This window comes from Mustela putorius, unplaced genomic scaffold (genome assembly GCF_011764305.1).
Source record: "Mustela putorius furo isolate JIRA1106 unplaced genomic scaffold, ASM1176430v1.1 tig00003836_pilon_pilon_pilon, whole genome shotgun sequence".
Lineage (NCBI taxonomy): Eukaryota > Metazoa > Chordata > Mammalia > Carnivora > Mustelidae > Mustela > Mustela putorius.
The window spans coordinates 11,750,918-11,774,849 of record NW_025421989.1 but is presented as its reverse complement, the minus strand read 5'-3'; the positions used below and the strand labels follow the sequence as shown (position 1 = coordinate 11,774,849).

The window sequence follows — 23,932 nt, the reverse complement described above, 5'->3', positions numbered from 1 at the left end:
TCTGTTGTAGAAAATTAGTGAGTGGTCCTAAATATAGTTGAGATGCTAGTTTTAACAGTTTTGGGACGCCTGGATGGCTCAGTCAGTTAAGCGGCTGCCTTCGGGTCCTGGGATCAAGTCCTGCATCGGGCTTCTTGCTCTGTGGTCTGGGGGGAGCCTGCTTCTCCCTCTGCCTCCTCTGCCTGCTGCTCCCCCTGCTTGTGCTCTCTCTCTCTCTCTGACAAATATATAAATAAAATCTTTTAAAAAAAGTGTAGGGTTGGGGCGCCTGGGTGGCTCAGTGGGTTAAAGCCTCTGATTTCGGCTCAGGTCATGATCCCAGGGTCCTGGGATCGAGCCCCGCATCGGGCTCTCTGCTCAGCGGGGAGCCTGCTTCCTCCTCTCTCTGAATGCTTCTCTGCCTACTTGTAATCTCTGTCTGTCAAATAAATAAATAAAATCTTAAAAAAAAAGTGTAGGGTTTTTATCTTATAAAAGTTTTCCATATTCAGTGGTTGAAGGTTTTATTTGATTTCTTTTAATGTGTCACAGCCAGATACATTTCCCCAAAACCAGTAAAATGTACAAGGGGCACTCAGTGGCTCAGTCAGTTGAGCTTCCAACTTTTGGTTTTGGCTTGGGCTATGATCTCATGGGTCATAGGATTGGGGCCCCTGATAGGCTCCATGCTCAGTGGGGAGTCGGCTTGAAGATTCTCTCCTTCTGCCCCTCCCCCTGTGCTTACATACTCTCCCTCCCTCAAATAAATAAATCTTTAAAAAATGTTCAGACTACATCATATTTTATTTTATTTTTATGTATTTCCTTTTTAAGTAGGTGCCATGCTCAGCATGGAGCACAGTGCAGGGCTTGAACTCATGACCCTGAGATCAAGACCTGAGCTGAGATCAAGAGTTGGATGCCTAACCAACTAAGCCACTCAGGCACCCCAGAGTAACGTCATATTTAAATGGTTTCACAGTATACTGTAGTAGATTTAGAGGCTATAGATTTAGTAAATTTCTATTTGTGATAATGAAGTGAAATAATCAGGGCCAAAATTCAGAAGGGACATTGACCCCTACTACTTTTTGTTTGATTGCAAGTAAATGGAGTATACACATGCCCACATGCTTTTACAGCACTGTGAACTTCTGCATGAATTAAAAGAATCACATGTGTCTTCTTTCCATATGATCTCATATTTAATTTGCCCTCCAGGACAGTAAATCAATAGTTATGTATGAGAAACTGCTTTTCAATAGTGTTGTAGAGCATGAAAAAACACGGAGAGATCCATTTCTTTTTCCTGTCTCTGGAGATTTGGTGCCTTCTGTATTGCTCATTGCAACAATAATCTCAACTTTTTATCTTTGTTCTCTAAACTCTGAACGTTGGAAGTAAATAGTAACATATTCAGAATGATCGAAACTTCTTTGTCATCATTACCATTGTTACTAATAGGTTATTGGCTTTCTATATGTGGAACTGATGAAATGAGCATTGGATGAAGCAAATTACATAAGATGAGCCCTCTGGAAGTTCCCTTTTTAAAACCTGTACATACTAAATTTGTGCAAGATATTAAAAATTACAAGAAAGTAAAGACAGTATGTTGAAAGGCAAGAATCCTAGTATCCAGTTCAGTTTCCCATGATTTTATTGAGATCTCCATAAAGCTATTTAACAATTCATCTATTTTTAGTACTTTCTTTTTTTTAAAAGATTTTATTTATTTGACAGAGAGAGAGCACACAAGCAGGGGGAGTGGCAGGCAGAGAGAGGGAGAGGGAGAAGCAGACTTCCCACTGAGCAGAGAGCCCGATGTGGGGCTCGATCCCAGGACCCTGGGATTATGACCTGAGCTGAAGACAGACACTTAATGACTGAGCCACCCGGGGCACCCCTATTTTGAGAACTTTCTATGTAATATGTAACTTGCAGTGTGTTTGGATTTGAAGTCAAGTTATTAACTTAATGGTGTCTCATATTTGTCACTTGAGCTTTTGTCTTTATATTCACCTGACAGGACCTATAAAAGTTGACATTTTTAATCAAGACATTTTGAATCATGACATTTTGAGCTGCACATCTGACAATTTTTGTTGTTATTGTCAAACAAATCCAAACATATGAGCACATTAGCCCATAGCTGTAAATTTGTTTTATCCTGATATAAAAATCTTATTATCTTAAGAAATTTCATATTTCATAGCTCTTTAATATTATGATAAATCTGCTCTAAAACGGTATGAAAGTCACCTGTAATGCCTTTATCATAAAAAAAGAAATTTACACTAACACCATGGTATTCATTTTTGGTTCCTTTTAAAAGAATATTGTTGGATGCTTATTTGATGTTATGAATGAAATATCTTTGGATGTCAGTGGGTAAGTTGTACACACTTCCCCTTATAAATTCTAAAATTAAAAATGCATCAATGTACTTCAGATTAATAAGAATGCTACTGAAAATGGGATATACATATATATATATGTTCAGTTAAATTTGAAAAGGGCGTAGAAATTTAGAAAACATTTTTTTCTAAGTAATTACTGGGGTATAGAAAAAATTAATTTTCATTTTGGAAATGAATAATGATGAGATCACTGTACATCTACACTTATGTCACATGGCCAAAGAAGTGGTCAGAGGAAAACTCACAGCCACAGATGTTTTCATTATTAACTATGACTAAAAATAAATGAGCTTATTAGTCAACTCAAGAGTTATAAACAGAACAACAAAACAAGTGTAACAACAGAGGAGGGACTTAATAAATGTAAACACAATGGTCAAATCAGAAAACAGAAAGAATAGAAATAAAAATTAATCTAAGAACATGTTTGACAAAGCAGTAACAAAAATTAGCAAAACTTCTGGCCAGTCTAGTGGAAAATGAGAAAAAGTGTATTTGCTAGAAAATACATAAAACACGGCAACAGATGTAGGTATTTGATGGGAAATAGTCTATAAAGCTCATGATAGAGCACAGCGGTCCAAGATGGCAGAGGAGTAGGAGACCTGAGTTTCTGGAGCCAGGAATTCAGCTAGACAGCTACCAAATCCTTCTGAACGCCTGTGAACTCAACGAGAGATCTAAGAAAAGAAGAGCGGCAACCCTACAAATAGAAAAGCGACCACTTTCTGCAAGGTGGCAGGTGTGGAGAAGTGAATCTGAGGTGACATACGGCAAGATAAACTGCGGGCGGCGGGGAGTCCCCATCAGACGGCTGCTGGAAAGCGATTTAGCAGCAGAACACAAAATCAGAACTTGAGAAGTCGACTCCAGTGAGGGACATCCCTGCCTGAAAGGCGCTCAGCTGGCGAGGTGGGGAAGAGTCCTAGGTGGGACAGTGTGGTCCCCGGATCTCTGGGGTCGCAGGAAGACTGGGGATGCCCGAGTGAGGCAGAACTCCCAGGCAGCGGAACGGGGCAGGCGGCTGCAGGAGTGGGCTCTCAGCTCGGGGTGGTCATGAACTGCGAACCGTGGCTCCGTCAGGTTGACTGCACTCCAGGCTGGGGCCCAGCAAGCGGCAGAACCGGGGACGCCCCCCTCCATCCCCCAGGAGGAACAGCGTGAGTAGGTCACAGGCCGGATGAGCACGGAGTACAGACGGAGACCTGGGAGACAGGAGTGATGGGCTGCCTTTCTCTGAGGTCACGCTGAGGAGTGGGGGCCCCCAGCACTCAGCTCGGGGGCTGGAGACTGGGAGGCCGCCATTTTCATTCTCACCCTCTAAAGATGTGAAGAAAGCCCTCAGGGAACAAAAGCCACATAGGGCAAAACAGAGCAGGTGACTTAGCCTGGCCTCCACGCAAGGGCTGTATAATTACACCGGGAGCAAATACACTTGAGAATCAAAGCAAAAGGCCCCTCCCCTAGAAGATAAGCAAAAACATCCAGCCAAGATCAAGTTTACTAATCAGTGAGAACTGCAAAACTCCAGTGCTAGGGGAATGCAGCCTATAGAATTTATGGTTTTTTCCCCACAATTCTTTAGTCCTTCAATTTAAATTTTTCCTCTTTCCTTTTACAACCAATTTCTTCTTTTTTAATGAATACATTATTTTTTTTAAAGATTTTATTTATTTACTTGACAGAGAGAAAGAGATCACAAGTAGACACAGAAATAAGTCAATCAGAGAAAGAAAATTATCATATGATCTTGTTGATATGTGAAATTTAAGAAACAAAACAGAGAGAGGATCACAGGGGAAGAGAGGAACAGGTAAAACAAGATGAAATCAGAGAGGGAAACAAACCATAAGGTACTCTTAAGCATGGGAAACAAACTGAGGGTTGCTGAAGGGGAGATGAGTTGGGGGATGGGGTAACTGGGTGATGGACATTAAGGAGGGCATGTGATAGAATGAGAACTGGTATTATATAAGACTGATGAATTACTGACCTCTACCTCTGAAAGCAATGATACATACATTATATGTTAATTGAATTTAAATATAAATACATAAATGTAAATTAAAAAAAATAAAGATCACGAGAGTACTGGAAACTGAATGAAAGAAGTGGTTTTCTTAGAAACTGTAGGGAATTTAAATGGATTCAGAAAGAAGTATTAAATATGAAATAACTCAACCATGGAAGAAACAGAGTTTTCAGAGAACTTGCCCCAAATATGCATGGTCCTGATTATTTACCTATACCTTTTAATTTTATGCTTTTTGAATATTTCTATACACAAAAAATTTTGGAAATATTTTTGTGTATGATTTTCAAGATGAGATAATGACCAAAAAAGAGAATCTTTAAGATTTAGCACCTGTAAAGGAGCCCACATGCTATTTTTCCTACGAAAATAGGTATAAACATCTGAGGAAAAAAATGTAGCAAAATCATTACAGTAGCATGTTAAAAATAATCAAACTGAGTTTATCTAAGGATTGGATCAATGTAAAGAAATGTATTAGTATTAGTATAATGCACCAAATGGTAAAAACCCAATGATCATACTAACAAGTACTGAAAAGGCAATTGATAAAACTCAACATCAATTACTGATAAAAAGAATTTTTAAGTAAACTAGAGATCCATTATATTTAAAATGACTCACAGGATCCAGCAGAAGAGCAGCATTTCCATCAGGGTTGAGGAGGAAGACAAGACTCCATGTTATTTCCATCATCCCATCAGTGTGTTCAGATAGCGCCACTACATTGAGAACAACGTCGTCATCAGCTGGGTATTACTGCTAAAAAGTAGAAGAAAGGGTTTACAGTAGATACACATAATATGAAATATAGTAGGATTCCTTTCCAGGAAAATACAAGGGTATAATCACATATCAAATTGAACAGGGATACTAATCTTTTGTGCAACACAAAAGATTTGAGAAAAATCCCTCTGGCACAAGAAAGGGCAAGGGAGCAAACAAGCAATTTACAAGAAAGAAATACAAATGGCTGCTCAATATGTAAAACGTTCCGCTGTACATGAAACCAAGAATTGCTAATCAAAGCAGTATTTACATACTGCGGTTCCATTTGTACTGCCAAAAGAGTTGTGAGGACCGTAATGTCTGGTGCAGGATCCTGGAAGATGAACATACCCATGCTGCCGGAGATGTGCACATTGATAGAATACATTTGAAAGGAAATTAACATGTATCAAAAACTTACATTTTTGCATATCATTGAACCCCAGAATTTAAATGTTAAGAATTTATTTATTTATTATTTCTTTTTAAAAATATTTATTTATTTATTTATTTAACAGAGAGAGAGAGAGAGAGATCACAAGTAGGCAGAGAGGCAGGCAGGGAGAGAGCGGGAAGCAGGCTCTCCACTGAGCAGAGAGCCCGATGTGGGGCTGGATCCCAGGACCCTGGAGTCATGACCTGAGCTGAAGGCAGAGGTTTAACCCACTGAGCCACCCAGGCGCCCAAAATTTTAATAATTTAAACCAAAGGTATTATTACAAATTAGCAGAGAATTGTTAGGCTCCAGAACATTGATCACAGTATTTTTTACTGTAATAAAAAAAGAAAGTATATTAAATTTGAAAGCATGGGATATACCCATAAAATGAACGTAAAATTAGACAATCATTAAAATTATATCATAGAGGGATTTTTAATGATGTGGAAACACATTCAAAATATACTGTGAAGTTCAAGGGAGAGGTGAGAAAGTTTCATAATAGTATAGTTCCAGTTTTTTATTGAGATATAATCGACATATAACTGTGTGTAAATTTAAGGTGTAAAATGTGATGTGATACACTGGTATATTGCCGTGTGATTACCACCATAGCACTAGCTGAAACCTCTACTATGTCACATAGTTATTTCTCTTTTGTGGTGAAAACAATTAAGACCTAATCTCTTAGCAATTTTGAGGTTTACAATACACTATTGTTGACTATAATCACTATGCTGTGCATTAGATCTGCAGAACTTGCAAGTTTGTACCCATTCATCTCCCTATTCCCTCCATTCTCCTATCCCCCAGCCCCTGGAAACTACCATTCTACTTACACTTATTTTGTAAGAAGAAATCTATATGTATTTACACACATACATACACACACATACAGAGAAAGACCCAAGGCTAAGAAAAATATGTCCCAAATATTTAGAAAACATTAACAATGGTCATTGATGCTGGTGGAATTACAGGTGATTTCTACCTGTCTCTTTTACCTTCTCTGTTACCTTCCATAAAGAACTTGCATTGTTATTTTCTCTGCCTTTAAATGATACAACAAACATCAGGAAATCGTAATTCAAAAGGGAAGATATTTTCTTCTTTACGAATGAATGGCTTACACTACAATTCAGCATTTTACTGTCTTCAATTCTGGTCACATAAATGACTAAGTAGAGTGAAACAAAGATGTTTGATACTTTTGGGAAGTTTAAGGCTCAAGGAAGGCTGAATCAGATTCGTCTTTAACATAGCTTTGTTCCCTGATGCAAATAATTAGCTTTGTTATTAATAATAATTAGCCATACTAATAATAATTAGCCATCCACTGGCTTTTCCTTCCCATGTTGACTTAAACTAGTCTAACATTTCCCCAGGTAACTTCGTCTAGACTGACTTTCTTTTCAGGACTAAGTTATGTGGGCTCTCCCTTCTAGGAGATTTCCATTTCACCTAATAGTGAAATTGCTAGAATGACGGGCCTAACTTTTGGCGGCCTCTCCCTCTGATCCAGTCTTTCCTGAGTCTGTGCCCTTGCGACCAAGGTGAGGGAGAAGAGAGAAGCTTTCTCAGGTGGAGTCACCAAGCAGAAATGGGTCATCTGTGGTAAATCATCAGCCTGCCCAGGACGGGGAAATGACAGGACTCTCAGAGTGCTGCGGGAGTGTAGCTGTTACCTCTCTCTCTCATGGTGGCTTTGAAAATCCACATTTTGTATTTAACAGGGTCAACATCAGGTGACCCATTAGGGTCACCCAGTCTTATTTTTCCTTTCATGGTTTTCAAGCAATGACGTGGAATCTGGGCACTGACTTCATGAAGGGGCAGCATGGTAGAGAGGAAAGCCCTGACATCAACCTGCCTGGGCGGCTTCTGCTGACATCCATGAATGTCCGGTAGGGGAGACTCTCTTCCGCTCATTATGGTAATCCCGAGAGCATCTCTGAGGCTTTGTTGCAATTTCAGGTTTGTTTGTTTGTTTGTTTTTAACATTTTACTTATTAATTTGAGAGAGAGAGAGAGCACAGAGGGAGAGGGAGAAGCAGACTCCCCACTGAGCAGAGAGCAGATGCGGGCCTCCATCCCAGGCCCCTGAGATCATGACTTGAGCCCAAGGCAGATGCTTAACTGACAGACCCCCCCGGGCGCCCCTGTTGCCTTTTCAGTTTTGACCAAGGCTGACCAGTGAAGGCCCAGGGCAGGTCAGTGCGGCGCAGGCGGGGTTCTGGTGACACCCACTCCCTCCTCCCATGGCCACCGCTGCCTCGAACACCAGATCCTCGTTTCCCTGGCGTCTGAGATGATTCCAGCAACAGCGACTGGGAGGTGCTGTTTTGAGGATGAGAGAATCCAGCAAACCTAGTTCATGGCGGGAAGCTCTTAATGACTGTTCTCTGGCGCGCTGACCAACGTGGTTGCTAGTCACATGTTTCTACATAAATTAAATTAATAGAAAATTGAGTTTCTCTGCAGCCCAGCCCCATTCCAGGTGGTCAGTGGCCACCTACGGCTACCAAGTTGGATAGTGCAGATATAGAACATTTCCATCATCGCAGAATGTTCCACTGGACAGCACCGGTCTGTACCATTAACTTTGAATCTACACAACCGCCAGAACTTAGGGCTGACCAGAATGATTCCCTTTGAGGTGGGAGCGCTCCCCAGATGTTTACCTGTGGAGGTGAGAGTCAGGTGAGGCCATTCTTGGAAGGGTGTCTTTTGTTCCCCAGAGATAGAAAGGGGTGATGTTTGTTTTCCACATGAAGGGAGCTTATCAAGGACCGGCTATTTTAGCTGGGGAAAGGTGGAAAGGTGAGGCCGAGGAAACCATTCAGAGAGGGCCGGGTTCTTTCCATGGCGCCCTTAGCCAGGGGACCACAGAAGGGGCGGAGGCGGGTTCCGTCTCGAGTCAGCAGAGGAAGCAGCCGCTGGAGGTAGAGTTCAGAAAGGACAACTAATCTGTTTTCCAAACAGATTTTGGTAAATAACTGACAGGAGATGGGCTGCTTCTCTGTAAGTATTAACCCAAATAATGGGGTTTAATCATTAAACCTTCTAGGTGGCGGCTCGCTTGTTTCTCTGATATTCTATTCCGGGTCACAGAATGGCTAAGGCGGCTTTAAGTGGAGGGCAGAGTTTGTTTTTTCTTTTTTCTTTCTCCCCCCCCCCCTTCCTCTGTTTGCCTTTTATTTTCCACTCTGAAAGAACGTTATGGCTTCTTTCTCCTGGAGACTACCTGTTCAAGTTGAACACTGTGGAACAGGTATGTCACCTTGAAACTTGAAATTAGGTTTCATTTTCAGTCTTCTGATTGGCAAGCCTTGGATGCAACGAACTCGGTAACTTTCTAAACTTGTGTAAGTGTCACGGCTTGAAAGTTGAGCCCTTGTTTTATGAGTTTGGAAAACAACTATTAGAACACCTATGATGATTGATGTTAAGCTTTCCAGAGGGTTTTGGCCTGAATATTTATAGTTCTGTTTTCTGGTTATTGAAGTGACATTAACTATTGGCACTCAGCATGGTTTGATACAATTTCTCATTGCATGCTGCTCTTTTCAGGGGTTCAATAGCGACCTCTGTCTACTGTCTGCCTTGCTAGACAGCACAGACTTAGAGCGGTTCCATTATCGCAGAAACTTCCATTAGATAGCACTGGTCTTTATCATTAACACTGATTTCATAAAAGTACCAGACATTAGGACTGACCAAAACCATCCTCTATGCAAGAAAATGGTTTTAAAGTGAGCATAGTATCAGACCAGCTTAAGGATTTCAAGTCTACAAAGGTAAAAGGCAAGACCAGCTTTGATCAGGAATCAACACAGACAGTATTTACACACAAAAGGCTTGATAACCATGCTGAGGATGTGGTGAGAGGCCTGCTCACAGACGAGAACGATAAACTCAGTGCCGTGCACGGAAATGGAAGGTGCTAGCCATCTGTCCTTGGAGCATGATTTTATGTTGTCTTTCAGATGTTGGGGATAATTTGATCTGATATCCTGCCTTTTCATTGCTTCTCTTAAATTCAAGAGTGTGAGCTGGCTGGTGATGCATGGGGTTGAGTTCTGGTCACAAAACAAAGCCTCAAGCTATTCGATCAGAACAGGATGCACTTAGTTCTAGATTACACATCTTGCCAATGGAACCACCCATCTTGGGTAAATGTTAAAGGATTGAAAGCCCATGCAGTGGATGAAGCCTACAGCCACTACAGCATTCAAAACCTTTCAAAGAGGTAAGCTCCGTGCACAAAAGGAATCAAAGGGTTCAATACCAGAGAGGATAAGGAAAGAGTTACTGTAGCTAAACATACGTATACTCTATGACCAGGAATTTCACTCCTGGGTAAATACCCAAGAAAAAGAAAACATACGGAAAATACATGGGCAAGAATGTTCATAGCAGCTTAGCTGCCTGCTATGCAAATACTTGACACATAGCAGATGCTCAATAAAAATTGTGAAATCGGACTGAGTCTTTAGGTTTTATTTGTGGCTTCACAGATGAAGAGACACCTACTAGTTGTATGTATTTGTTCATCAGTTTGGATTTCTAGCCTATAGTATGGATTACATACTTTAAGCAAAGCCATTTTGTTAACGATTTGTGTTTCAATCCATTATTACTTTAATAAAACATCAGACTGAACTCTTTGGGATAGTATTTTTCAAGTTTTTATTTAAATTTCAGTTAGTTAACATACAGTGTAATATTAGTTTCAGGTGCAGAATTTAGTGATTCATAACCTACATATAATAGCAGGTGCTCGTCATGAGTATCCTCCTTAATCCCCATCAACAATTTAACCCACCCTCCCCCCCCATCTCCCCATATTTGGTTTCTATCATTAAGAGTCTGTTTTCTAGTTTGCCCCACTGTTTTGGTTTTTTTTCATATGTTCATCTGTTTTGTTTCTTAAATTCCACGTATGAGTGAAATCATATGATACTTGTCTTCTCTTATTTCGCTTAGCATATACATGTTAGCTCCACTCATATCATAGCAAATGCCAAGATTTCAACCCTTTTTATGGCTGAGTAATATTCCATTGTCTATATATACCACATCTTCTTTATCCATTCATCAGCTGATGTACATATGGGCTTTTTCCATAATTTGGCTATTGTTAATAATGCTGCTAGAAATATTGATGCACATGTATCCCTTCAAATCAGTACTTTTGTATTCTTTGGGTAAACAGTAGTGCAATTGCTGGATAGTAGGATAGTTCTATTTTTAACTTTTTGGAGGACTCTTCATACTGTTTCCCACAGTGGCTGCACCAGTTTGCATTCCCACCAACAGTGCGTAAGGGCTCCCCCTTTCTATGCATCTTCACCAACACCTGTTGTTTCCTCTGTTGTTGATATAGCCATTCTGACCGGTGTGAGGTGAAATCTCATTGTATGTGAAATCTACATTGACTTGTATTTCCCTGATGATGAGTGATGTTGAGCATCTTTTCATGGGTCTGTTGGCCACTTGTATGTCTTCTTTAGAAAAATGCCTATTCACCTCTGCTGCCCATTTTTTTAAAATAGATTACTTGTTCGTTGGGTGTTGAGTTTTATAAGTTCTTTATAGATTTTGGATAGTAACGCTTTACCAGATGTGTCATTTGCAAATATTTTCTTTTACTCTGGAGGTTGCCTTTCAGTTTTGTTGATTATTTCCTTTGCTGTGCAGAGGTTTTTTGTCTTGTTGGAAGTCACAATAGTTCATTTTTGCTTTTGCCGTGCCTCAGGAGACAAACCTAGCAAGAAGTTGCTAGGGCCAATATCAAAGAGGTTACTGCTTGGTTCTGCTCTAGTGTTTTGGTTTCTTGTCTCACATTTAGGTGTTTCATTCATTTTTATTTACTTTTTAAAAAAGATTTTATGTATGTATGCATGTATGTATTTAGAGAGAGCATAAGCAGGGGGTGGAGCAGAGGGAGAGGGAAAGAGAGAACCTCAAGCAGACTCCGTGCTGAGCATGGAACCTGATGCTGTGACCCATTCCACGACCCCGAGATCATGACCAGAGCCAAAATCAAGAGTTGAATGACCAACTGACTGAGTAACGCAGGCGCACCTCATTTTGAGTTTATTTTTGGTTATGGTATAAGAATATAAGAAAATGGTCCAGTTTCTTACCTTTGCTTGTTGCTGTCCAGCTTTCCCAACACCATTTGTTGAAGAGACTGTCTTTTTCCATTGGATCGTCTTTCCTGCTTTGTTGAAGATTAGTTGACCATATTCTTGTAGGTCCATTTCTGGGTTGTCTGTTCTGTTCCATTGATCTGTGTGTCTTGTTTTTGTGCCAGTACCATACCATCTTGTTCACGACAGCTTTGTAATATAACTTGAAGTCTGGAATTGTGATGCCTCCAGCTTTGCTTTTCTTTTTCAAGATGCTTTGGCTATACAGGAGTTTTCTAGTTCCACACAAATTTTAGGGTTGTTTGTTATAGCTCTGTGAAAAATGATGGCAGTATTTTGATGGGGATTGCATTAAATGTGTTGATTGCTTTGGGTAGCATAGAGAGTTGAACAATATTTGTTCTTCCAATCCATGATCATGGGATGTTTTTCCATTTCTTTATGTCCTCTTCCATTTCTTTCATCAGTGTTCTATAGCTTTCAGAGTACACATCTTTTTACCTCTTTGGTTAGGTTTATTCCTAGGTATCTTATGGTTTTTGGTAAAGTTGTAAGTGGGATTGATTCCCTGATTTCTCTTTCTGCTGCTTCATTATTGGTATATAGAAATGCAGATTTCTGTACATTGATTTTGTATCCTGCGACTTTACTGAATTTGTGGATCACTTTTGCAATTTTCTTTTGGGAGTCTTTTGGGTTTTCTATATTGAATATCATGTCATCTGCAAATAGTGAAAGTTTGACTTCTTCCTTGCTGATTTGCCTTTTATTTCTTTTTGCTGTCTGATGCTGAGGCCAGGTCTTCCAGTACTATGTTAAGTAACAGTGGTGAGAGCGGACATCCATATCTTCTTGACCATGGAGGAAAAGATCTGTTTTTCCCACTGAGGATGATATTGGCTGTGGGTCTTTCATATATGGCCTTTATGATGTTAAGGTATGTTCCCTCTATCCCTACTTCAATTTAAATTTTAATTAATTTTAATTTCCTGGTTGACCCATTCATTCTTTAGTAGAATGTTTTTAACTTCCATGTATTTGAGGTCTTTCCAAATGCTTTCTTGTGGTTGACTTCAAGTTTCATAGTGTTCTGGTCAGAAAATACACATGGTATGATCAGTCTTTTTGTACTTGTTAAGGCCTGATTTGTGACCTAGTATGTGATCTGTTCTGGGGAATGTCCAATGTACACTTGAATACAATGTGTATTCTGCTGCTTTAAAAGGAAATGTTACGAATATATCTGTTAAGTACATCTGGACCAGTGGATCATTTAAGGCCATTGTTTCCTTATTGATTTTCTGCTTAGATGGCCTGTCCATTGAGGTAAGTGGGGTGTTAAACTCCCCTGTTATTATTGTATTATTATTATTGAGTTTCTTTATATTTGTTATTGTTTTTTCTGTTTTTTTTTTTTAATTTTTTATTTCTTTTCAGTGTAACAGTATTGTTTTTGCACCACACCCAGTACTCCATGCAATCCATGCCCTCCCTAAGACCCACTACCTGGTTCCCCCAACTTCCCACCCCTCGCCCCTTCAAAACCCTCAGGTTGTTTTTCAGAGTCCATAGTCTCTCATGTTATTAATTGTTTTATATTTGGGTGTTCCCATGTTGGGTGTATAAATATTAACAACTGTTGGATTTCCTTGTTGGATAGTCCCCTTTGTTGTGATATAGCACCCTTCCTCATCTCTTGCTACAGTCTTCGTTTTAAAATCCACTTCTCTTAAGTATTGTTACTCCAGCTTTCATGTCTGTTTTGTGTGATAAAGGTTTTTCCATTCTTGCATGTTCAATCTGCAGGTATCTTTAGGTCTAAAATGAGTCTCTTAGAGGCAATGTATACATGGGTCCTGGTTTGTTTGTTTTTTTTTTTTAATCCATTCTGACACCCTATATCTTTTGATTGGAGCATGAAGTGAGGTCTTTGGAATAATTAATTCAAGCTTAGGATAACTATAGGGAAGGGCCTGATATTAAAGAAAGCATAATGTTATTAGAAAATAAATTTTTAAAATGAATATATAGATACTGGAGCAAAATAGCCATTAGGCTATTTTGGCATAGGACACATTTGTGTGTCATTTGTGGCACAGAACACATTTCCCTCTGCTTTTCCATCAATGAGAATGTCTCACTGGTGGCTTCAGGTTGTGTCTATAGATGGGTGGGGAGGCCACGAGGGGCTCCCTTCTCCTTAACTTCATATATAGACAGAGAGTCCCATGGGAGGTACTGATGGAAATAGCCATAGGCTAAAGCAACCCCCCAATCATCCCGTGGGGTCACTACTGTCTACATACTCAAACGTTTACTTGTGTAAAGTGGCATGAAAAAGTAGCAACCAACTGTACATCGTGAGTGACAGAGATGACAGCACTTGGGAGGCCTGTGGTGCATAAAATTTCCGAAACCCCAAATGAGCAACATGGGGGACTATTGTGAATGTCCTTAGGAAATGCTCTTCATGATGTCTGAACATGGTGGTGAACGTGTGGTGAACGTGTGTTAAAAGGAAAGGAATGCACCAACTTGACAACTGCAGGGCGGGTGGGGACTTCATGGTGAGCAGTCAGGGGAAGGCCTCTCCAAAGGGATGCTCTTTAAGCTGAAGTTGGATTAGCAAGCAGCAGCCTTCCAGGGGAAAAATGTTCCAGGAAAACTTGGCTTTTTGGCAGGATGCCCTCCATGGAGGGAAGGGATGATCTTGCTGCCAGAAAGTATGAGTGCCAGCAATACTGCTGTCAGGGGGCGGAGTGATGAGGGCCGCCTCATGAATCAGGGGGTGTTTAAAATTCAATTCAAGGGGCGCCTGGGCGGCTCAGTCATCAACTGTCTGCCTTCGGCTCAGGTCATGGTCCCAAGGTACTGGGATAGAGCCTCGCATCGGGCTCCCTGCTCAGAGGGATGCCTGCTTCTCCTTCTCCCACTTCCTCTGCTTCTGTTACCTCTCTCGTTGTGTCTTTGTCAAATAAATAAATAAAATCTTTAAAAAAATTAGGTGATTGCTTTGCAAAAAATTGAAAAGGAAAAATTTAAGAAAAAAACAAAAGCCTTCTTGTCATCTTCGAATGCAGCCCCTCCCCAGACAGTCTCTTTATCTTCAGCTCTTCTCGTCCCCAGGTTTACACATTGCTCTGCTGGTCAGACCGTTTCTTCCTCTGGGTGCCTGCATTGAACCTTGTTAATGACTATGTTAAATCAGATGTTTCCATTCGTAGGAAGAGTTAATTTAAACATGTAACATTTTAGATGAATGTTGAGGAATTCCCATTTGCATTTTTTTCACTTGCAACATTGTGTGCATTTGTGAATATCTGATGTTGTTTACTCGGCAGATGCGTCTCACTTGTACATGCTATGGAGAAGGCATTATTGCCAATGCCCATTGAAAGTCAGAACGTGCAAAACTCCATCAAGGGTCAGCAGACGTTTCTGTAAGGCCATAGGCAGAATGAGTGCCAGCAATACTGCTGTCGGGGCGCGGAGTGATGAGGGCCGCCTCATGAATCATGGGGTGTTTAAAATGCAATTCACTTGCTGATCCCATTCTCCACGTGCGGCCATGAAGAAGGCTGCATCCTTACATGAACGGGCTTCCCCATGGGAAAGGGCCCCCCAGAATGCAAGACAGCATTGAGAAAAACTTTGCAGAGAGGCCGCCTCTCCGGAGGGTGGGTGGACAGAAGATGCCAGTGGCTTGGCAGCCGGCTCAGGTTTTAACTCTTCTGCCTTACAAAGGCCTTCTGGTGCCAGGGCGGGACAAAATAAATGCTGGGGGGTAGCGGCTCTGGGAAGAGCTGCATCCCCTCAAAATGCTTATGATCAAGTCCGCAGCCCTAGTAGCTCAGAATGGGATTGTATTAGGAGATAGGGTCCTTGAAGAGGTGATGAATGTACGACGAGGTCATAGAGGTGGGCTTTGGTCCAGTAGGAATGGCGTCCTTACAAGAAGAGATGGGGACGCAGGTGTGCACAGACGGAGCCCGGGTAGGACAGGAGAGGACAACCATCCAGAAGCCAAAGAAAGGAGCCTTAGAAGAAACGGAGCCTGAGCACCCCGATCCTGGGCATGTAGCCTCCGGACCGAGAGACAATAAATCTCCGTTGTTTAAGCCGCGGGGTCTGGGCATTTGTTAGAGCAGCCCTGGCGGACTGACCCGGAGGCAAGTAGCGGTCCCCGGGATGACTTCAGGGATCCCATCTGGAACATCACTGTTTCCTTCTTTCTCCTCGTGGCTTATTTTATGAATGTTGCAGAAAACTAGAAGTTACTGGGACGGACAGAATGGAAAATGTGAAAGGTCATGCACTGAGGATAATCAGATCAGATGAGAAGAACGGAAGCTCTAGCTGCCGTAGGCCTTTACCCAGTCCTCACCACCGTCTCTTCCATCGAGCCCGACGGCCTCCAGTGACGCCAGCTCAGGAGCTCCTGAGGACGCTTTTGCATACTTGGCGACCCGTGGCTGGCAGAGCCTTGATCCGCTGCAACCTCGACTGACAACGCAAGAGGGTGTTCCTGCTAGAGAGATGGGTCCTGGCTACGTGCACACAGGACCGACAGGCAGCGGGACGGGTCCAGTCCCCCTCAGCCAGCAGGCAGTGGGAGAGAAAGCCAGAGGGCCGGATAGGCAGGGGTGTAGACAGGCAGAGAGGGCTGTGGCATCTCCTGTGCCTTCCCCGGAGGACAGGGCCGGGCGGGAACGCATGCCAGCGCACAGGCAGGTGCGGCCTGGAGGGGTGCCAACAGCTGGGCCTGCCCCGATGAGTTGCTGCCCGCGCCCCACAAGCGATTATGTGCTCTGAGTGACACTTTTGCTCGGGCCCATCTGCATCAAGGCAGGCCGCGAACTGTTCAGAGCCTGGCGCTGTCTGTAGATGAGACACCGGCATGTCACTCCCTTGCTATGCACGCCGGGGGCCCCGACCCTGAGGGGGCGCGGGGGAGCAGACACGGGGCCTGCCTTGTGGCTGGAGAAGTCCGAAGGGGGAAAGCTGTCCCAGGCTCCAGGAGCGGGGCGACAGGACGGCTCTGACAGCGGCTGCCCACGGCTGTATCCCGGGGAGCCAGCGGAGGCTGCCGGAGGGAGCCGGGAGGACTCCCTGCCTGCGGGGCCAGGAGAGCAGGCCGGTGAGGCTGGACGGGCCCGCCGGAGGCCGAGCACGGAGTGGGCTGGAGGATGCTGGCCAGAGCGCAGCGGGGGCCCCCGAGGCGCCCTGAGTGTGGAAGCTGAGGGCGCCCACCACAGCAGAGGGGAGGACCCCGGACGGCGGAGCAGCCTGGGGCGTCCACAGAGGGCCCCAGCGAAGGGACAAGCGCCCTGCTGTTCCCTTCGGTAGATGCCCCCAGCGCTCTCCGTCCCTACAGGAGCGAGAATGACGTGGGTGGGGGACACTTGGGGAGACGGTGGGGCTGGGGCGCCACGGGGACAGGAGGGCAGTGGGGCACGGGACGGAGAGCGGCTGTGTCCGAGAAGGGAAGACGGTTTGGATCCGAGTTCGGATGCCACCGCCCCGAGCTCTTTCATAAGCAGAAGGGACGGGAAAGCTGCATGGTTCGCGCGAGACGCTGTCAAGGAGTGATGGAGAAAGAGCTGACAGAGCCGCCCGAGGCAAGCGTGTGAGGACAGAGCCTCTCTGTGCAGGGGCAGCCCATGCGCCGTTGCCGTTGTGGCTGCGGCTGCCCCCGCAGATCGGGGGACCTCGTGGTGCAGCCGCCTGCGGGCCCGGCCCTGACACCGGGACGGTGGGTAAAGCCGGGTCTCCCTGGGCGCAGCGGCCGCAGAGGAAGCGGGGCCTGGGGGACGTGATGGGCCGGCGCAGGAACAGGAGGGACAAAGCTTTCCAAGTCCTTACTGGAAGCCTGTTGTCAAGTGATTTGCTTCCTACTTCCTGGATGTTCCTTATTGTTTGTTTTTAAGACTAATTTATCTATTTCAGAGAGAGAGACAGAGCAAGCGTGACGAGGGGCAGGAGGAGGAGGAGAATAAAATCTCCAGCCGACTCTGGGCCAAGCGAGGTGCCCGACATGCGGCTCCGTCTTGTGACCCTGAGATCATGCCATGAACTGAAATCAAGAGATGGTTGCTTAACTGACTGACACACCTAGGAACGCCCCCACCCCAGGTTTTCTTAAAAGCAGAATGGAAGATGTCTGGGCAAATGGCAAGGACAGAAAGTTCTGGTTTCATGAGGTCAGGTTATGTGAAGATCTCTTGTGAATTCGAAGATGGCAGCTAGGGGTTTTGAAGTTGTTACGGTAAGGTTTAGGCCAGATTTTGTAAACTAGTTTCAGACAAATGTGTAAATGTTGAAAGTAGTTTCTAGGGAAATGTAACCGAAGGGGACACTCGAGTCTACTTCCCAAGCAAGTTGGGAAATGCACCTGCCGAGTTCGTCCAGTGTTGGCTTTTAGGGCAATTGGTCAACTTTTAGCACGAGAGGGAGAAGTCTGACTCGGGCATGGCCTTTTCTTTCTGAATCTCATGGTGTAGGGCACGGAATGGATTTCTTCCTGTGCCTAATTATTCAGGAATAAGTCTTGTGATCTGAAAAGGACCAACGTGCTGTTTTGTCCACAGTAAGGGGATTAATGGTCTTGTGCTTGTAAAACAGCAGCCCAGCTCCTCTTTAGTCCTTTGATTTCCAGAAACAAGAGCCTGATTCTTACCTCCCCTCGGATGCAGTTGGCCCTGTCTGGCGCCATTGAGGAGAAACGACAGTAGAGCCAAATCGCAGAGGATTAGTGTAAAACCAGGGCTTTCTACACTTGAGGAAATGGAGTGGACATTTTTACCTTTTCAGAGCTTTGCTTGAGAAGCCGTTTGAATATGTATAAATATTAGTACTTTGTAAAAGAGTTGGACGAAATGATTATTCTAGTGAATTCTGATAATTCCATCGGATTGACCTCTATATACAGGTACCCTCGTGGACACACTAAGATCTCACGCCCGTTCTAGCAACTGCTGTAGAGTGAAATGCCTCGTCTCAAGTCCAGCAAATGGCAGGGAGTAAACCTCAAAACACGAACTTGACTTCTAGCGGTTCAGTCCAAGACATTTTGTATCTAACAGTAACTGTCAGCATTGAAAATGTTGACTTAATATCTTCAGGAATAGTTTGCATCTTCTAGTAATCCTCACGTCTAGGTAGATAAAACATTTTCAATCTCTTCGCTGAGGTGCTACGTGAAAGTAGGCATTGCCCCAACGGAAACCCCAGGTAAAGTACTTGCATTCATAGTAAAGGATGCTGTAGTTCCATGGTGATGCGGACACGGGAAAGGACGTAGGGTCCCGGTTGTGTTGGTGGACTCATACGTGTCCCTATTCCTTCTTTATTTTTCCTTATGGAGCTTCTCTGCACCTGCTAGTGTGTCCGTTTCCTTGTTTCTTCTGTCTGCGCCCCCTTAGAACGCAGGCTGCACCGGAGAAGAGCCTTTTTTATTCTCGGACTCTCTAAAGGTGGATGCTGTGAAATTCATGTTTGAACACTATTTAAAGAGGCTTTCGATGGAAGGAGCGAGGCAGGGAAAGTGTCCAGAAGACCTCTTAATGCGGTTCCTGGCTTCCCCATTTTCCCAGCAACGTTACTTTCCATTTGTTTAAATTCTGTAAACGGCGTGAGCCACACATACTCCACCAGTCCCCGGCTTTTTCATTCAGCAGATTCGTTTTGAGATGTAACCTGTTGTCAAAACCACGGAGCCCTAGTTCAGTGGTTTCCCACTGGGGTTGATGTCGGTCCCCCTGGGCATATTTGACAATGTCTGGAGATGCGTGTGACTGTCACTGCTGGAGGTGTTCCTGCTGCTGTCTGGGCGATGGGGGCCAGGGGTGCCGCTAAGCATCCCACGATGCAGAGAACCGCGTGGCCCAGTAGCCCAAGAGTGGAGAATCCTGGGGCTATGTCCTTCCTTCGGTTTGTGGAACAGAATTTCCTCGCTAGCGCATAGTATGTTTACGTTACTCGTCCCCCTGTAAGTGAGCATTTAGGTTGTTCGGCTTCTCTGTTCTGACGGAGTGCTGGGAAGAACATCCCTCTCTGCTGTGTGTGTGTGGGGGGGTTGTGGTGTGTGGTGTATGTGTGGTGTGTTAGTGGGGGTGCGTGTGGGTGTGGGGTTTGTGTATGGTGGGTGTGTGGGGTGAGTATGTGTGTGGGAATGTGTGTTGTGCATGTGGGTGTGTGTAGTGTATGTGGTGTGTGGGTGGGGTGTGGGGGGTTATGTGTCGTGTGTGTGGGTGTGGTGTGTGTGGTAGTGGGGTTGTGTGTGGGGTGCGTATAGTGTGTATGTGGGTGGGGATATGTGTTGTGTGTGTATGGTGGGTATGTGGGGTATGTGTTCTGTGTCGGGGATGTGCGTGGGAGTGTGTATATGGTGTGTGGGGGGAGTATGTTGTGTGTGATGTGTGTGTGGGTTGTGTGTGTGTGTGTCTGTACGTGGGGGTATGTGTGTGGTGTGTGGTGTATGTGTGTGTGGCAGGTGTGTGTACACACCGTGTAGGAGAGTTTTTCATGGTCACGCTCTGCTCTGGGCAGCACTTTCAAGTGCTGCTACACATTCGCACTCAGCGCCGCCTGGCGCCCCAGTTCTCAGCATCTTTCCCACCACTTCCCAGTATTTAGCATTTTCAGTTTTGCCAACAAGTAGCTTATTTTTTTTTTTAAAGATTTTATTTATTTGACAGACGGAGATCACAAGCAGGCAGAGCAGCAGGCAGAGAGAGAAGGAAGCAGGCTCCCTGCTGAGCAGAGAGCCCGATGTGGGGCTCGATGTGGGGCTCGATCCCAGGACGCTGGGATCATGACCTGAGCTGAAGGCAGAGGCTTTAACCCACTGAGCCACCCAGGCCCCCCAAGTAGCTTACTTTTAAAAAGACGAAGCTTGACTGTTTCTGCCAGCAGTGGTCACTGTCCCTCAGTTTTTCCACCAGTGTGGGCTTTTTTTTTTCTTCCAAGTACCCCCCACTCCTCCATCCCCTACAACTCTCTCACACCCCCACCCCTCTCCCACCCGTTTCCCCCTCCCCCCCTACGTCCCCCCCCCTCCTTCTGGAATATATGGCAATGTTCGAAAATATTTTGGTATTTTCACAATGTGGGTGTGCTGCCCGCCCCTATAAGATAGAGGCCAGGGGTTGTGCTAAAACCCTACGATGCAGAGGACAGCACCCAAGGACCAGGAAAGAATTACCCGCCCCAAATGTTAACAGTGCCAAGACAGAGAATTCTCAGTGTAGACGAAATCCTCGTATATGTCCCTTTGAAAGAAAGACGACACTCTGTATAACGAAACTTTATTATTGTTACTAACAGAACAGTGTTTTCACTCAAGAAACTGGGAAAAGGGGAGAAGCAGGCCTTCCCGCTAAGTGTGTCTCCAGGGAGAAGGCGGGCAGGGGGAGGGCAGGAGGAAGACCGAGGTTTGGATGCCAGCCCCATGGGTCAAGGGAGGTGGGTCTGGGGCCTGGGCGGAGCTGCTGCCCGGGCGGTGAGGGCTGGCTGCCGGGGCCGGTCACTCATGCCGGGGTAGAGCGGGGGTCAGCGGGGTAAAAGGACTGCTGGTTCGAGTCTCAGGCGGTGGCTCAGGATACAAGGGGAGCCCCAGGCTGCAGGAGGGCCCAGGCTCTGGGACACGCTCATCTGCTCTCAAGCCGAGGCCCGGTGACTCTCCTGGGGCCTGCTGGTGTCCTGGCGGCGGGTCGGGCCCGGGCTGGGTGGCCTCCTGGTCGGCGCGATGCCAGAAGAGGCCTCTTCTCAGAGGCCCAGGCCTGGGCACGAAGGAAGGGGCCATGCCATCTTTCCACACAGGCCTGAAGGCGGACGGCCTGGCCCCTGGGCTCTGCCGCCTCCTCTTGGCCGGGGGGCCTTCGAACCGGAGAGCTCTGCCGCTCCTCTTCTTCCCTCTCTGGCCGGGGCTGCGAGCCCTCAGCCGGATCTCCATGGCGCAGGAGTGCGGGCGCTCCTGGGTGGCTGGGCGCCCGCTGGAGCTCCCGCCGCCCTCAGGAGGAGCGATGTTGACGGTCACCATGTTCCAGACGTTCAGGACGTTCTGGGCCTTCCAGAGGCAGTGCCTCACGAAGCTCTCGGGCCTGCTAGAGAAATCCAGCCCCAGGAAGGTGTGGAGGGGGGACTTGCCGCGGAAGCTCCTCCAGGCCTTGGGCACTACGGCCCTCTGGACTCGGGGGTGGTCCAGGTGGGGCGGCAGCGGGAGGTGGGTCCGGCTCTGCATCCAGCGCTCCCGGTGCACCGAGATGACTTGGCTCTGGACCGCGCCCCGGCGGTGGGGGGCGGGCCTGGCCCGCAGGTAGCGGTTTCCCCAAGCGGGGCGTGGCAGCGCGGCCTTGGCCGTGCGCAGGTATCTGCCCAGGTGTCTGCTCAGGTAGCCGCCCATGTTGGCGGTGCGGCGGCGTCGGGGCCTCGGAGGGCGAAACACGGCTTCCGCAAGGGCTCCGAGTGTCTGCGGACGCGGAACACGCCGGGCTGGGGCGACCGTTGAAATCGCGACGCACGGGCGGCACGCGGGGTCTCACGTGGGGAACCTCCTGGACAGGGGCCCTGCACGAGCCAGGCCCGGGCCCCGCGGACGGGGAAGATGCCCCGGGCACGCCTGCTGCTGAGGACCGCGGACCCTCCAGATCACACTGCATGTCCCTGGCACGTGGCTCTAGGCACAGGGGCCGCGAGGGCTGCTTCGGCGTTTGTACCTGACACTTAGTGGGAGAAAATGTAGTCATTTCTCTCGGGTCCTGAAAATACAGAAAACCGGCAGAATGGCACTCTCCTTCATTATTGTAAAAATGCACTTGAATGCTCTTTTAAAGGAAGAGGAATTGTTGTAGTTCTTAGGTTTAAGGTCTGTTGAAGTTGGTGTGAATTGGTCTGTTTGTGAAAAGTTCCCTGCAACGCCCATGCAAAAAAAACCTACTGGGTTGTTCCCCATGGTGGGATGTGAGCTAGAAAGTAGAAGCTAGTGATGAGTCCAAGAGCAGGCAACAGATCTGAGAGGTGCATGGCTCAGTGGTGATGATATATACTCAATATAATTTAATGAAGAAGCACCGGAAGTTTTTTCCCTTTTTTTCTTATTAGTTTCAGAGGTAAGAGTTCATTGATTGATCAGGTGCACATAACACCCAGTGCTCATTACATCAATTGACCTACTTCATGCCCATCCCCCAGTTAGCGCCCCACCCCCTCCAGGAACTGTGTTTGTTTCCTCCAATTTAAAAGTCTCTTATGGTTTGTCTTCCTCTCTGATTTTTTTTACTTTATTTTTCCCTCCTTTCTTTTACGTTCCTGTTTTGTTCCTTAAGTTCCACATTTGTGAAATCATATGATAACTGTCTTTCTCTGATTGACTTATTTTTCTTAGCATAATGCCCTCTAGTTCCATCCACGGCCTTGTAGGTGGTATCATTCTTTTTGACGGCCGAGTAATATTCCATGATGCATGCATGTGTTTGTATATACACACACATCTTCCTTATCCATTCATCTGGTGGACACCCGTCCTCTTTCCATATTTTGGCTGTTGTGGACATTGCTGCTATAAGCATTGGGGTGCAGGCATCCCTTCAGATCACTATAAGCACCCAATATTTTCTGAAGTCAGTGCCTTCAGCTCAGACCATGATCTCAGGGTTCTGGGGTCGAGCCCTGCATTGGGCTCTCTGCTCAGCGGGGAGGGGCTGCTTCCCCCCTCTCTCTGCCTGCCTTTCTGCCTACTTGTGATCTCTATGTCAAATAAATAAATAAAATCTTAAAAAAAAAAAAGATACCAAATGTTTCAGGAAGCAGGGGTGTGGTTAACTGGCGGGTGCAGGGCAATGAGCTGACATTAAATTTTTTGGCAAATTCATTATGGAATGGCCTCCAGGTAGATGATATTTTTTATTTATTTTTATTTTTTAAAGATTTTATTTAGTTATTCCACAGAGATCACGAGTAAGCAGAGAGGCAGGCAGAGAGAGAGGAGGGAGCAGGCTCCCTGCTGAGCAGAGAGCCTGATGTGGAGCTTGATCCCAGAACCCCAGGATTGTGACTTGAGCTGAAGGCAGAGGCTTTAACCCACTGAGCCACCCAGGCGCCCCTGGGTAGATGATTTTTAAAAGAGAAATTCCTATGATAG

At 45.6% G+C, this 23,932-nt stretch overlaps 1 protein-coding gene across 1 annotated transcript in view; it reads right to left on the bottom strand.

The window, feature by feature from the left end:
• The window catches only part of CA5B (carbonic anhydrase 5B), a 103,073-nt gene that overhangs the window by 76,170 nt on the left and 2,971 nt on the right, over positions 1 to 23,932 (bottom strand). The window contains exon 2 of the mRNA XM_045089319.1: positions 5,056 to 5,193. The gene's annotated coding sequence lies outside the window, so the exon portion shown is untranslated. The remainder of the gene's footprint in view (positions 1 to 5,055; positions 5,194 to 23,932) is intronic.